A 12,550-nucleotide genomic window follows, 5' to 3' on the forward strand; every position below is an offset into this window, starting at 1 on the left:
CCACTTCCTAGCTTATTAGTGGTTTTAGGACTTCTGGAGCAGAGCATTGAAGACAATTTCTACAAACTAGATCTGTGCATTTAAGCCAGGTCATGAACTGTAAATTTGCCCAGTGATTTCAGCTGTAAATAGTTTCTTCATAACTTGTGCTGCGGTGCTAAAGCAACTAGGTGTGACACCAGCCTCATCAATTCTTGGGCTACAGACACTAACTTTCATTAATCTGATATTTTACATAGCCTATTATGATCCATGAACTTTGTAATCCTAATAACAATTTTGAAACAGCTTTGCATGTGGATTTAAGTCTACAAAACAGAAAGGTCAGCCCAGAATGAAACTAAATTCTCTGAAGTGTTTTAGAGATCAACATGAAGGAATTTTACTTCAGCATGTCTAGGGTCATATTAGCTATTACCTTTACCTCCTGCACATCTTATTGGGACATGCAAAATTGAGGAGTGTTGGCCCCTTTTGGATGAGTTCAAACTTTGTAACTACGTGCCACACTGCCATCAGCATGTTTGCCTGCATAACTCTGTGACTTCCATTGATCAATGCAGCCAAATCTGCTTTTCCAAGGAAAACATTCCTTATTACTAAATGTATATTTTGTCTGAGTACAGTTTTGTAAGCTAAACAGAAACAGAAATAGGCATTCTTTGCTTTTTTGTAGAACACATATGGGGGAGGAGGGAGTTATGCAGGCCATAGTTTCTAGATGTTGATTTACCCTCTTTTTTAAAGGCATTTAAAATTGTTCCAGGATGTCTTCTTATTCCTTTCCTATTAGTGTTTTAGTTAACTGTGTACACAATTAATTAAATAAATTAGGGTTTTTTTTTTCTTTTTTACCCTCATTTTTTACTTTTTTCCCTGAACTATCACATGTGGATATCATCTGCAGGGAAGCAGATCCTTCCTCCTTACTCAAACTTAAGGAGACATAGCTCTTCCAGGCCACACGTGCCAGCATTGTTGGAAATACAGACTACAGCAAAATGTGCTCTTACATAACATAGCTTGTTCTCTGTATCACCTTGTCACTGCCAACTTCATGCTGACAATCACTGATTAATCACTCATCCCTAGAGCATGTCTGAACTGAAGCCCAATGTGATGTCTGACTCCTTAGGAATATTTCAGAGGGACCAGGTTTTTTACTTTTAGCTATGATTTAGGTAAGTAAATGCAAAGATATTGTAAGATTCAAATAATATACTGTACTACTAGACTCCTAGCTGCAGCCTTGTCATATTATCCTTCCCAATCTTGGCTCAAAATCCAGAGGGACTCTGGATCGCTTAATTAGTTAATTTCTGTTTTGATTGGAAAGACAAAAGTAAACCTTTTGGAAATTAATTCATCAATTCAAACTGCATAACAGGCTTTATTGAAATGCAGTCTGCAATGTTCTTAACTCAGCCTTACCACTGAATGTTGGGACTTATCTTAATTATGGTTGGTTGTAATACTGTACTTATATTAATAATGTTCTTATGTTAAAGAGATTTTTTTGACCTTTTGCAGTGCAGAAATCAATGAGAAGTTGATAAAGCCAAGTTCATTGCTGCCTAAAGTAAAGCAAGCCTGATTTGTTTACTTACCTAAGCCTTCATCTGTCAGACCCATTCTGAAATGATTTATAGACCTCTACCCAATGAAATCATTTAAAGTAGATTAGATTCAAGGAACAATCACCTCTAATATGACAAGCTGATGGAGGCTGACAGGTAACCAAGTTGCTCTGGATGGCAAACAAGTTCCTGAAATTCTGATTAAATTAAAATATTAATGGTACCACTGGGAAAATAAGATTGAATCATGTTAGGCGAATTCAGTATTAGAAACAAAATGCAAATAGAGAATCATTCTGTGCGAAGAAAGCCAGCTGAGGTACCAAGGGAAGTTACCTCCAGTAAACGAGAGAGCAGGAAGCGAATTCAAATGAAAAGCATTGTGTCAAGAGCTCACCTTCACCTTTCTGAGGTCTCTAAAACAACAAGGCCTAACAGGCTCTGGGGTTGGTCTGAACACTTTTGAGAGGTTACATATTTATTTGGACTTGCAGCCTAGTACTAATGAACAACTCCTGCTTTCCTAAGGTTATAAGGTTATTCTTTGAAGCCCTAATCCATGATTTTTTTTCCTCTTTTTTCATGTTTGCTTAGTTTCTGTTTTCAATCCTGTACATTAAGTGGCTCTGGCTGCACTATAATTGCTATATAACTAAATGTATTGACACTGCCTGCTTTGGGATCTGTATTAATTTTGACATACAGGGTAATTAAATGTGCTATGTGTCTCACGTGCATTACAGGAACAATAGGTGCCTTATCTGCCAGACACGCTGAAGTGTGCAATTACAACATGTTAAGAGCAGTTGTTTTTTGCTTCACAACACCTTTTATTAAGGTTCTTTTAAATATCTTTAGATGTTATTTAATGGCTCTGAAGTAAAAACTATCCATCACAAGTAACACTGATGGGATTTATCTCGCCTCAATTTAGACAGGGTAGACATCTTCATCTTACCTAATTGCCTAACCCCCCCATTTCAGCAGAGAGAAAGAGCTGCTTACAGATTGCCAGTCATCTGGTCTGATTTTTAAAATTGCATTTGAATTTAATAAACTGCAACCTGAACATATCCCCCCCCACACACACTATTCTGTATCTTTACAGGGGGAAGAAGCTTGGTGGAGGCAGCAGGAAAAACCTAGAGGAAGCACTGCACCACAGTGCCTCTAAATAGCAGAGTGACAACCAAGTTTCAGAGTACAGAGATCTTTTTTTTTTTTTCCTAGAAGGCACTATATGAACTCTGGGGGCAATGGTCAGTCCAGTGAGATCCATAGCTAGGGGAGGAATGTGATTTACAGGAAAATAAAACAGCAGCTACACAGCAGCAGAGAGAGAGAGCCTGCTAGGTACCCTTATTTACTGGGATGGTTAGTTTTTACAGAAAAAAAAATTATGCAATATGGAAGCAGTGGAAGGAAAGACAGGACATGGATAAAGCACTGACCACAGTGAGAAAAAAATGAGAAACTGGAAGTTTTTTATAAACTTGTAGAGGCAGGGCGGTGAAAGGTCAAGAAGAGACCAGGAGAATGTCTTAGGTAATGATCAGCTCTCAGAGAAGTTAGATGAGTTTTGTGACTGCAGAAAATTGAGGTGCTGGAGAAGTACTGGTCTGAGGACCTGGGCAGAAGAAGAGACAACTTTTGTTTTCTGACCTGAAAGCAAGAGGAGAAGAGGAATGTATTTACCTTTCAATGCCACAAACAATGACTATGTCAACACTCACATTACTAATTTAAAAACCTGTTTAAATCTAACTAGACTGGTAGGATTATTGTACTGTGGACCTTCCAGTGGCAATACTAAATTGAAAACTAGCAGCAATCAAATGAACCTGAAGCAGGTTGGTCAAGCCTTGGGGACCACCAGAACAAAATGCAGCCTGGGGGAAAGAAAAAGTCAGCACCTTTACAAAATGGATAACCAGCTTGACAACCAGCATCGTGGACCTTGTAGAATACCAGCAAAGACCATGATTTGAGGTGACTTTTCCACTCATGTGCTCTGGTCTGAAAAATCAGCCCATAAATATGTGACTTATTGAAATTATCTGCAGTTTCTCCCAGTTTGTAGGTGCTATGGTAATAGAGAGGAAGTTTAACCTTAGCAATAAAGGAGTCTTTGTGTTCTCACCACATGTGCCAGATGAAAAATAATAGTGTATAAGCTATATTAAGAGCATTGCTAGGTAAAATCCTACCTACTCAGAAGTTTAACTCATGTCATTAGGGAAAAGGATAGTAGAGCTCTCACAATGCACATTTTATGTATGTATCTTCCTCAGTGTCTGAAACAAATTCTCACACATCTGTGAATCATTATTTCCACAGTTCAACTACTTCTGTCTATACAATGTGGCTCTGAGACACAGAAAAATCTCCTGTGGCCAAGTGGCAAAAGTACCATGGGAAAATAGTATTTTCTTCCATTCACTGTTCAGCCCATAATGATCTTGTTATTTTGTCCAAGGTTTAAAAAGAATAGGCCCGAGTCTTCATTTCCTAATGATGTTAGAAATTACTTTTCACTCAGATTTTCAGACTGTTTTAGCATGCTATCATTTCATGAGCGCTTTGAAAATTATTCCATGTCCTTAGGTACCAAAACAGAGATCAGGTTCTTTGAAGTTTTCATTTTTAAAACTTTTGACCTCTAGGTACATTTCACATTGTAGTAATGGAAGTGTGTCTGTAAGGTATTATTTCAAATCTTGTTATATCTCTGCCATTCAGGATATTAACTACTTAGTCATTAATTTCAGTCCTATCACTGTCTGACACATGTCATACAGGACAACCCTAAAAGTCCCGTTTCTTTTAAGTTTCAAAACTAATAGAGTCTAACATTTTGACATCTAGCTTTGGTATCACCACACAATTAATCCATCATTATATGAAAAGGAGCAAAATATCTGTTATGTAAAATTCAGGGAAAACAGAAGTGCAGGAGCTAGAAAATTTGAGCATTTCTCCAATAAAGGGTCTAGCAATAGGATGGAATACAGTTTCTGAGCAAAAAAAACAACATCCTTCATCCATAAGTGCAACCAGCACAGGGAAATAGAAATTTGACAGAAATAAAGTCGGGTGTTCATGCAAATTTCTGTTCAAACTTTCCCACTGACTTTCCTTTTAAACCCTGAAAATTTTAATTAGACAAAAATATCACTGTCTTCAGCACTCCCTATGAATATACTCATGAACAAATCCTTCCTTCTTCTCTCAAGAAGGTAATGTACTGATTGTATTTTATAAAGCGTTGACAATTCTCTCCTATATTTGTATTCTTCTTCATTTTCACTCACTCTTTCTTTCTCTACAAAGATATATATAATATATATATCTATAAATGCAAACATAGCAATGTGTATATATATTTAAGTGTGTAGCCTCTCTCTGTGTAGAGTATGGATCTACCTTAATAACTACCTGTTGTTCTACCTAACTGTAGTGGTAGATGTTTGTTTGAACTCAGACAATAATATTCCACTGCTTTTCTGCAACAGAAAACTGAAACTGTTATTTGTACTAAAAGCAATATACTCCAAAAGACCTGGAGGTCATGACTAAATATGTATCTTTCTTTTGCCGTAGATTTGATGGTTGTCTTATATGTAAGATCTTTATGTGCATTCATAGGATAATCAAGGCTGTATAATGCTTTTTTTTTCTGTCCATTATACAGCACAGATTGCTAGTATATGGTTTGCCACATGGTTCCTATCTTTTATGCACTCACCCCATGCATAGACTGAAAGCATTGAAAACATGTGAGTAGCTGTTGTTGACACTGGGTAAATATGGAATCCATAGATTGAATTTCAACATCAGCTATACAGGTCTGAATTTCTTGCAGCTTTGATTCTAATGCCCTAGTAATGTTTAAGCTATCAATATTATCTTACATAACATTCAGGCTTTGGGCCTGGGTAAGATTAAACTGCTTTCCATTCTGGCAGAAAATTTTTAGCCCTCTCCAAAACTTCAAATACTACCAGACTTCTTCATGTAAATGTAAAGAGAGTTTTCATTTATGAACAAGTTCTGAATTTTGGCTACTTTTGTCAAAAACTCACTGTCTATAGTGCATTCCAAACAAATACGAATCAAGGGTTATTTCAAATGGCTCTTTTTTCTTTTTTTTTTTTGTCTAATTTTGCCATCTTGTGATTTGCCTTGTCATTTATTCCTAGAATATCTGTGTTTTTCACATAAAATCAAGAACAGTAGCATTGAACTTCTTTTCTCATGGACTTCTGACCTTGATTCAAGTCAGCTTAAAGAGTGTTTGTTGATGGATCAGGCAAGGCTGATGGGGATCAATATTGGAGCTCTACAACTGCTTTCTGTGGAAAAGTTTCACTTAACTATGGAAGTTTCACAGCATGTCTTAAGACAAAAGGGCTGTGGATCCATCTGGGCTCCTCTCTTATGACAGGTTAGAATAGGGAACATGCTGTCCCTGTTCATCAAATACTCTACCCTCAGTTTTGTGCACTATTCCAGGAATTAAGACCTGATTTCAGTTGCAGCTGGTAAACTATAAATTCTTGTGAAAATTAAGACTGTGATTAGAATGAAGAGGTGGCATCTAAAGGTGACTGGTGAGTAAAAAATTTGAACAGAGGCATCAGGCATGAAAAAATGGCACACACTTTATCAGTCATAGTCTTTTTCTTCATTTTACATTCAAATGAGTGGTACAGCTGTGGGCAGACAGACAAGAGATGACAGGCTCACACACTGCAGCCAACTCATTGTCTGAAAGGAAAGGTCAAAGCTCCCTGTGGAAGAAGATGGGGAGATGTGTTCTTGGGAATTGGTACTTCCTTGTTCAACAAGTGCTCAGGAGGACTTTGAGATTTTGGATGATACTGCCAAGTAATCGGGAGTTGGAGACAGCACCTCAAGCAGTTTCTGTGCTGCCTCAGTACAGCTTGGCCACATTCTGACTGATGGTTACCCTCCATCCACCTGTGCTATCCTCAAAAACATGACACTAGAGCAACAGCGGGGCTTGCTTCTTGCAGAATTTGAGGTTAAATTCAATTTAGTTCAATATTATTAAGGAATTTTGATTGCAAAATCTTTGACAGTTCAAAATTTTGAAAAATACAGTAATGGTCCAACTTTGAAAAGAATGATTCTCCTCAATTTAAAATTTACAGAGAAATGCACTTTTAACATCTTGGAACATGTGTTTTTCTGCTTTTATATGTGTTATGGTTAGTGGAGGAGATAGAGGCTCCTCAAAGAACAAAAGGACTCTCATTAGAATGTTTCTCAATGCCTGCTACAAATGACTACCTTAAAAAACTATGTGCTTAAGACAGAGCTGTGAATAAACTTGCATGAATTCTATAAAATATGTTTATACCCTCAATTTTCAATTTTCTCTTATTTTCTCTGTTGGGTGCTTTATGAGTGCTTTACCCCAAATCTTAATTCTTTTGGGTGCTTTCATGAATCATGCTATTTTACCTCAAAACCTCTACGGCAACATTAGGTGGTTTTCAAATTATTTGCAAACATTTTGTTATACATAGCAATATACATTGCTATTTCAGTGTAAGTATAATTTCTATACAAACACTTTAACAAGTGCATAATTCAGAGAAACTGACTAGAACAGCTAAGGTTAAGCTTCTGATTGCAAAAACCTATATTGGATATTTCAGTGAGACTCTCTAGCAAAATAAAATTAAATCCCTTTTTTGCATTAGTTAACCAAATTGTAAGCTTAGCTATATTTATCTTTAAAGCAAGCCCTGATCTGGTTGCCATATTAATACAGGTCTGTGTGGGAAAACGACTTCCTTAGAAAATGTGAATATGACCTTTAATTTGTAAACAACATTCTCCTTTATTCCTAGTCTTTGACTTGTAGCAATGTCTAGAATGTTTGATTTTATCTAAGTGAATTGACTTAATTGTTGTGGTTTCATACTTCAACTTGATGATTTTTTATGTTACAATTTCTGAGGAATATCACACCACAGGAGTTAGATGTGGTATGAGTCAGATTCTGCTGCTACTATCTATAATGATTGACTGATTAAAAAATGTTTATTTCTGGATTTATTGATTGATCTTCATAGAGATTCTTGTCTTCATTAATCCATTTTTAAGATAAATAAACTTTAATGTGTTCTTTCCTCTCTCTGTGGATCTGGGATACTTTCAGTCATGGAAGCATATCTTGATGATTTCTTTCAAATATTTATTACCTATTTATACAGCATTTTCTTCTAACTCTTTCATGAGGGAACAACTGTTGCTGTCCTCCAGCTGGTATGATCTGTTCCCTAAGCAAGCTGATTTTCTGATAACATTGACACTGATTTTAATTGCGTGTTGTGTCATCATTTGCTTGTTACCACTCTTTCTAATGATGGGTGTTTTCCAGCCACACACCCAAGAAAGTAGAACTGATCAGACTGACGTGCATGCCCAGATACTGCATTTCTGCAGGCAGCTTGGGGCTTTTATCAGTACCCATATCTCCACTAATCCCAGCTGGTGTTACTCAATAAACTGTGAGCTCCAAAACTACCTCTTAGGTTAGCTCCTTCTCTGTTGCCCTTAATCATACAGTGTCAGTGTGGACACAGGGAGGTGGCATCACTGCAGCACCCACTGAAGGGACTCGTGCCAGGGCACAGAGCACAGTGCCTCAGGGATTACCAGGCCTGAAATATGACAGCCCCAGGGGGACAGGCATCCTTCTGTGGCAGGGCTGACCCCCATGGAGAGGTGGGCTGGCGTAACTTGTTCAGAACAGCTGACTGAGGTCATAGACAGCTTCTGTGTCCAGTTGTTCTGCTGAGGATGACAGCAGTGAAAGAGCTCTTTAGAGGGGTCTTTCAGCCCAGTGTTGGTACCTGACACCCAGCCTGTGCCCACACTGTCACTGCCCCTCAGTGCACTGCTCTTCTAGAGTGAAGGAGGCATAATCTCACAGAATAGCTGAGGTTGGAAGGGATCTTCCCCAAAGTCAGTAGAGAGCTACCAGCCTCCACAGGCAAATCCTGTCCCACAGCTGATTAATTAAACCAAGTGATTTATTAAATTGTATTGCATTGCCCTGCCATGAACCCAAACAGCCACCTGGTCCATCAGTCAGTCCCAGACTAACAGCTGAATCTCATGCCTCACTTCCCGTTTGTGCTGCTAATGTATTTTCTGTTATTTAAACTATTAAATGTTGATTATTGTGATCTTGCCATACACGAGTTGGCCCAAGGACTATGAGTCACCCCTTAAATACACTGTCAAATACACTTTAAATACACTGTCAAAGTAATACTCTCATAATAGAGTTAGAAGAACATAATTCCTCTATTCCAAAATAAGATCAATGATATGTAAAGTACACTTAATAGATACTTTGCTATTTCTCAAAAGTATCCATTGGCAGAAGTTGCCTTGGCCTGTGTCCTACTGAACCAGTGACTTTCACTAGTCTCTTTCCCCATCTGTTCCCTGGTTGCTCCAGAGGTCTTGGGGCAGAGCTTGTGCTTTCATACTGTCTGTGCACTCTGTATTAAAGGACTCCAGGTTCTTCTAGGTATGGCAGAAGACACATTGCTCTGACCCTCCCTAATTATAATTTTATCTCAGTTGGGAGTAAACCTCTGCCAGCAGTACTAGTTCAGTCAGCAGCTGTGGGATTCCCACATAGAGGACGATCTGGGGCAACCTGGTCCTACTCCATGGCACCAGGGATATACATTCTTTACTCTCCTTACTCTGGCTCACAGGTTTTAGACTCTTTTTTTCTCTTTTCCTTTTTAAATTACATTTTGCATTCAGGAAAATCAGATGTGATTTGAGTGGGGTTCAGATAAAAAGGCTGGGCGCATCACAGGTATCTTCAAATTCTAGTCTACAGACATTTTTGCACTTGCCTGGTGCTTATTGCAAGGGCAAAGTGGAATAGTCTCTAGGCTTCATTGCAATATAAACATCAAATTCTATTATCAGCAGTCTCAGCATGGTTTTACATTATAAAATATAGACTATAGCTGCAATAATAACTGTAGAAATATAGAATGTATAAGCAATAAATATAAATGTAACTGAGGAAGCAGCTATTATATCCATCTCCACAGAATTCAAATCAGTTTCCTACCAACTTTGTCCATTGTTTTCCATGACCCTGTACCTGATCTTCTGCAATGGCTCCATTCATCATAATGAGTCCAAATGTTCTGGAAATATCTTCTTGTCCAGATGGGGAACATTTGTTAAGAAGCAGGTATATGAAATACATATATTTGTATATTTATGTGTATGCTGAAAGGTAAAATATTCATAACCCACTGAAGAAAGCTTAGGCCTTTCTTAAAATAGGGTAGCTTTAATGAAAATAACTGTGATATGAACTTTGCTTCCAGCTTCCTTTGGCAGATTAAAGGAAAAGCATAGACATAAATATATTAACATGTTATTAATGTTTATTGTTGAAATATGTATATATGAGATGTGCTCCTTCATACATTATGTAATGTCTAAATTACACAAATGTGGGGGAGTTTAATAAGTACCCCACATGGTTTCATCTTTTTATGTAATTTTGTTACATTCTAAATTAAGCAAGCAGAAGTCACTACTTTTATTCATTTTAAAAATTGTTTTACATGTGAAAGCAGGTGAATAGAAACACAATGGAAATATTGTAGGTAACATTGCATTACAATCATTGATTTTTTTCCCCCTCAACAAAGCAGGGTGAATGGAGAACTGAAGAAAAACTATGATGAAAAACTGTAAAAATGCCCAACAGAGGAGACATAAGTAGGCTGATTAACAGTAAATCTGTGATTAAAATATGCTGTCTATAGGAGACAAATTATTTTCTGTCAGTATCTTCATTTTTTTTTTTAATCTCTCTATCCCAAGCAGTACATTTATTGAGCCAGGGTGGTGATTGCTGGATTGATGACTTAGCCAAGCTCTGGGCAAGAGTTGAAGGACATATCTGGAATGCTGCAGGATAGAAATGAAGAAAAAAATGCTGTTTTGAAGCTGCAGTAGGTTGACCCTGGCCAGGGGCCTGGCACCCACCAAAGGTGTTCTCTCACTCACCCCCATATCAGAGAGGGGAGAGAAAATATAACAAAGGGTTCATGAGCTAAGATAGGACCAGGAGAGATCACTCATCAAATACCATCAAAGGCAAAATAGGCTCAACTTTGAGATACAAAGTGAATTTATTACTAGCAAAATCAGAGCAAGATAATGAGACGTAAAATAAGCTCTTAAAAAGACGTTCCCCCTATCCCTCCTTCCTTCCAGCTCTACCTGCTACACCAGCAGTGCAAGGAGGGAGGGAAGGGGGTTATGGTTCATCACCCTTGGCTTCTCCCTCTGTTCAGGGAGAGGAGTTGTTCCCCTGCTGCTCCGTGTCCTCCCACAGGACACAGTTCTCTGTCACCCTCTCCAACGTGGCCCCAATCTCAGGAGCAGCAGCTCCCTGTGAACTGCTGCAGTGTGAGTCCATCCCACGGGCAAACAGTGCTCCCAAAACTGCTGCCCATGGGTCACTCTTCCACAGGGTGCAGTCCTCCAAGGACAGGCTCCTCCAGCATGGCAGCAGGGCACTCACATTGGGTCTCCCACGGGTTTACAGCCTCCTCTCAGGCATCCTCCTGCTCCACTGTGGGGCTCCTCCATGGGCTGCATATGGAGCTCTGCATCCCCATGGACCTCCATGGGCTGCAGGGGCAGAGCTGCTTCACCACAGCCTGCAGAGGAATCCTGGCTCCTGTGCCTGGAGCACCTCCTCCTCCTCCTTCACTGGCCTTGGTATCTGCAGAGTTGTTCTCCTCACACGTTCTCACCCTGCTCCTCTCTGGCCACAATTAATACTGAGCAACAACTTTTTGTTTTTCTTTCTTCTTAAATATGTTACCATCATTTCTTATTGGCCAGCCTTGGCTAGCAGCATGTCCATATTTAGAGCCATCAGGGATTGGGTCTGCAGGACATGGAGGAAGCTTCTGGCAGCTTCTCACAGAAGCCCCCCTGTAGCCTTCCCCGCTCAGGGTGCCCCACTACCAAAAACCAGGCCATGCAAACCCTATACAGGTGCTCATGCTGTGTGAAGAACAATAAAAATTTTTCTTCATGGCCACTTCAGAGTTTGGAGCACTCTGCAACAACTCTTAGGAAATTTTAAGCATGTCAACTAGTGTTATTATTTAATTCTTGTTTTGGTAGACATCTTTCAAGTAGCAGTAGACCTGACAAAACATATGCTTCTCACAACACTGGGAGGAATGGGAAAGGGGATATTAGTAAATTTAACACATACAAAATAAGTGTTCATTCTTTCTTATTAAAATGGTTTGTAACTGTAAACATTTAGTAACTCCACTGAAGAGCTGTTGCAAATAAAATTGACTCTCTTGTGACACGGAATTTACATACCAACTGATGTGGGAACTCAAATCAGACAGTGTTTGGCCATAGGTTTCAGTGAAACCACAAAGGTGCTTTTGTACCTCCCCCTACTGCCTCTAGTTCTGGGCTTGGGAAAGGGGAGTGGATACCCACAGGAAACCAAAACGAGATTCAAGGTGTCTCATCTCCCTGTTATAAGGACTCTTTTGCTAATCTGAAACCCACACTTTCTAAGAAAAAAACTAGTTATTTTGGTATCAAAACTCCAGACGCAAAATTCAGTCTTTGGATTCACATAGTAGCTCTCTTTTTGATTTCAGAGGTAGCACAGGCTATGGAAATTGTACAGAATATACAGAATACACTCTAGGGAAAAAATAATTTAAAATGTTGGTTAAAATTTATTGCTTTTACAATCTGTCATGATTTCAGAAATGTGGCTTGTGCTACATGTTCCAAACTTGGCATAATCACTAGGCCAATGCAAGCACCAGGAATTTTTTTTTTTTTAAGTCATAATACAGTTTGTTTCTAATTCTTGTCTGAGTCGCTGTCCTTAAACC

Source organism: Molothrus aeneus, chromosome 2 (assembly GCF_037042795.1).
Source record: "Molothrus aeneus isolate 106 chromosome 2, BPBGC_Maene_1.0, whole genome shotgun sequence".
Lineage (NCBI taxonomy): Eukaryota > Metazoa > Chordata > Aves > Passeriformes > Icteridae > Molothrus > Molothrus aeneus.